The 2,748-nt window shown below is 45.1% G+C and overlaps 1 long non-coding RNA gene across 1 annotated transcript in view; it reads right to left on the bottom strand.

The window, feature by feature from the left end:
• LOC108799801 overlaps positions 1 to 69 on the bottom strand; it is a 931-nt gene extending 862 nt beyond the window's left edge. Inside the window, exon 1 of the long non-coding RNA XR_001942048.1 lies at positions 24 to 69. This is a non-coding gene — a long non-coding RNA (uncharacterized LOC108799801). The remainder of the gene's footprint in view (positions 1 to 23) is intronic.
• Between the last annotated feature and the right edge of the window lie 2,679 nt (positions 70 to 2,748).

Genomic DNA, 2,748 nt, shown 5'->3' with positions numbered 1-2,748 from the left:
GGGGGGATATATTACAATGACACCTGGAAGTGGGGGGGATATATTACAATGACACCTGGAAGTGGGGGGGGATATATTACAATGGCATCTGGAAGTGGGGGGGAGATATAATACAATGACACCTGCAAGTAGGGGGGATATATTACAATGACACCTCAAGGTTTTAGCTCTTTAGTGAATAACCCCCTTAGTTTCTGTGGAAGTCTATTCCATGCTTCCCTGTCTTTTACTGTAAATAAGCCTTTCCATACACAGAAGTTAAGCCTATTTTCTTCCTAGTGCAAAGAACGCCCCTCATCATTTGCATTGACCCTAAAGTGAACGATGTTGCACTAAGTTGACTACTGTATATGGACCAGTTGACCATTTTCTACCAGTAGTTCTCCAGAGAGGATGTTGGTGACACCGACTGACATGCTGTGAAGAGGAAGTCACCCCAAATCAAGATGAAGTACAAGGATTAAAATATGGAACATCAAACAAGTAAAAAAGTAACAATTACAGCAAGAATTACCTCCAGGTATGCATTGCAGTCGTAGCTCCCACAGAGCGCCTAATGGATACGTACGGCGGTCTCCCTTTTAACCTTGTAATTCAGGAATTCGGCAGAACACAATGTCCGTGCTTGGTTTAACTCTAACCAAAGTTGTTTTTGCGCGGAGATGCTTCAAATCTTGTTCTCTTCTTGGTACTTTATAGATTTTCCTTGCTGCATAGCAAACAAATCAGTCAAAATACCAATTCTTTCCTAATAGCCTTTTAAAGGAATATAAAGGTAAATGATGAATGGTGAAGAAAGGAGCTCAGCAGAGCAGAAGACACAGGCACCAGGCACGATATATGTCATAGGCGGTTAAACTCTGTTGAAGTGCCTCTTCCACGCGCTATTCTTCACACCGCTTAACGTGAAAAGCTTCTGATTCTTCAGGGAGAAAGACAGGTGGGCAGTCCAATGAATCAAGTAAAGCACCGAGAGGAGACTTCTTCTCATACATCTCATACACGTAGAAAACAAGCAATGTCTTCCTGGACTTCTACACTGAGGAAAAAAACACACAAAATATGTTATCCGCAATGGGGATCGTCATGTTTATGGTTTTAGGACAAGACTAGATTTGAGTACTGGATATCGTCCCTGACACAACCACTCAAATGAAGACAAATAGGTCTGCCTTACCTGTAAATGTATTGTCCTGTAATAGAGAAGTCTAGTTCCCTCCCTCGCTCCTTCCTATCTTCCTTACTTCCTCCCTCCCTCTTCATTCCTTCCTTTTTTCCCTCCCTCCCTCCCTTCCTTCCTTCCTAGTTCCTTCTCTTTCTTTCCTCCTCCCTTTCTTCCTTCCTCCCTTCAGTCAGTGACAGCCAGAGGCTGCGGAGGAGGAGGCAGGGCCCGCCAGGGACCGTGGGGGAGGAGGAGGCAGGGCCTGGCGGTGGAGGAGGCATACAGCGGTTTAGGGCTGACAGGTAAGAGGCGTGCAGGGGTGTGACCAGCCCACCTGAGACCCTGCAGAGCTCATCATAGAGAGTCTATGGTGGTCTCTGCAAGCTCACTCTCAGGTGCGCTGTGTGGGATCTCAGGTAGGCTCTGCAAGGGGCATAACTAGAAATCACAGGCCCCCATACAAAATGTTGCTATGGGGCCCTGTTATTTCTAGTTACACCCCTGTGAGTGGTCAGTGGTGTTTTCTCCCCAAACCATTGATGGTCTGTGTGCTCCCTAGTTAACCCCTTGTTGCTCACTGTACCCCCTTGCTGTTCAGCATGACCCCTCAGAGGGAGCACTGTTACCTACAGAAGCAATCGGCAGCAGAGGAGGAAGGGGTGGGTTTGTTTACCTTTTTTAGTCTACATTTTTGATTGCTGTTGTTGGCTATCACAGCAATTCTAAGGCACAGAGCCACTCTCATCTGATCTGTGTATTTAGCTTGTGATCTAAGCTGTCTAATGACAGCTCAATCACAGGCATCCAAAGGTGGTGCTGGCCGTCCATGTGTGTTTTCTGCAGCGCTCTTTTTGAACGTCGCTCCAGAAAACTGGGCCCACCTCTCCACTGTTTTTTATTTTTTTAACTACACATATTAAGGTGGTTAAAAAAGACGTAAACTGTAACTGGATTACAATTGGCATGTTGCCTCTTCCCGTCCTTACCTCTCCTGTCACCACCTCCACAGGTGTGGGACGAGAGGTGCACGGGTAGCCCCCTTCTCAGTTGGGTCTCCTTTCAGCTCCGTGATTATGTTTTATGTTTTGATCACCATTACACAGATGAATTAGAGTACCTACAGGTTGCCGACAGCTCCCATAACAGGAATCAGTACGTAATCCTATCCTATGTAGAATGTCTGGGGTGCCAATTTCATTGTTAAAGACACAGAGCCACTGGTTTTTAAAGTTTTCCTAAAAGGTGGAGTTGGGCTTCAAAGAACACTCTTAGAGGGTTATTCACAAAGCTGCCGAAGGCAACCGATTGAATAACCCAGCCGAAGTGAAGTGAGACAAACATCGTTCGGCTATTCACTGTGGCTCAGTACGGCTGATTTAAGCATGCTCTGCATGTTCGGCTGAGCCGAAGTGCAGAAGGACATTGACTCAGCCGGCTCAGCTATTGTGCTCGGTACCTCCGTGGTACCGAGCAGAATAGAAAACCAATGAAAAGAGTAAAAAAAAAAAAAAATTTGAAAAAATATTTTTAAAATGTATATAAATAGTCAAGTTAAAAAAGAAAAAATATTTGAAAAAAATGAAAAA

Source organism: Nanorana parkeri, unplaced genomic scaffold, assembly GCF_000935625.1.
Source record: "Nanorana parkeri isolate BGI_ZX_2015 unplaced genomic scaffold, ASM93562v1 scaffold1818, whole genome shotgun sequence".
NCBI classification, from domain to species: Eukaryota; Metazoa; Chordata; class Amphibia; order Anura; family Dicroglossidae; genus Nanorana; species Nanorana parkeri.
Note: the sequence above shows the minus strand (reverse complement) of the source record. Positions and strands in the feature narration are given on the sequence as shown.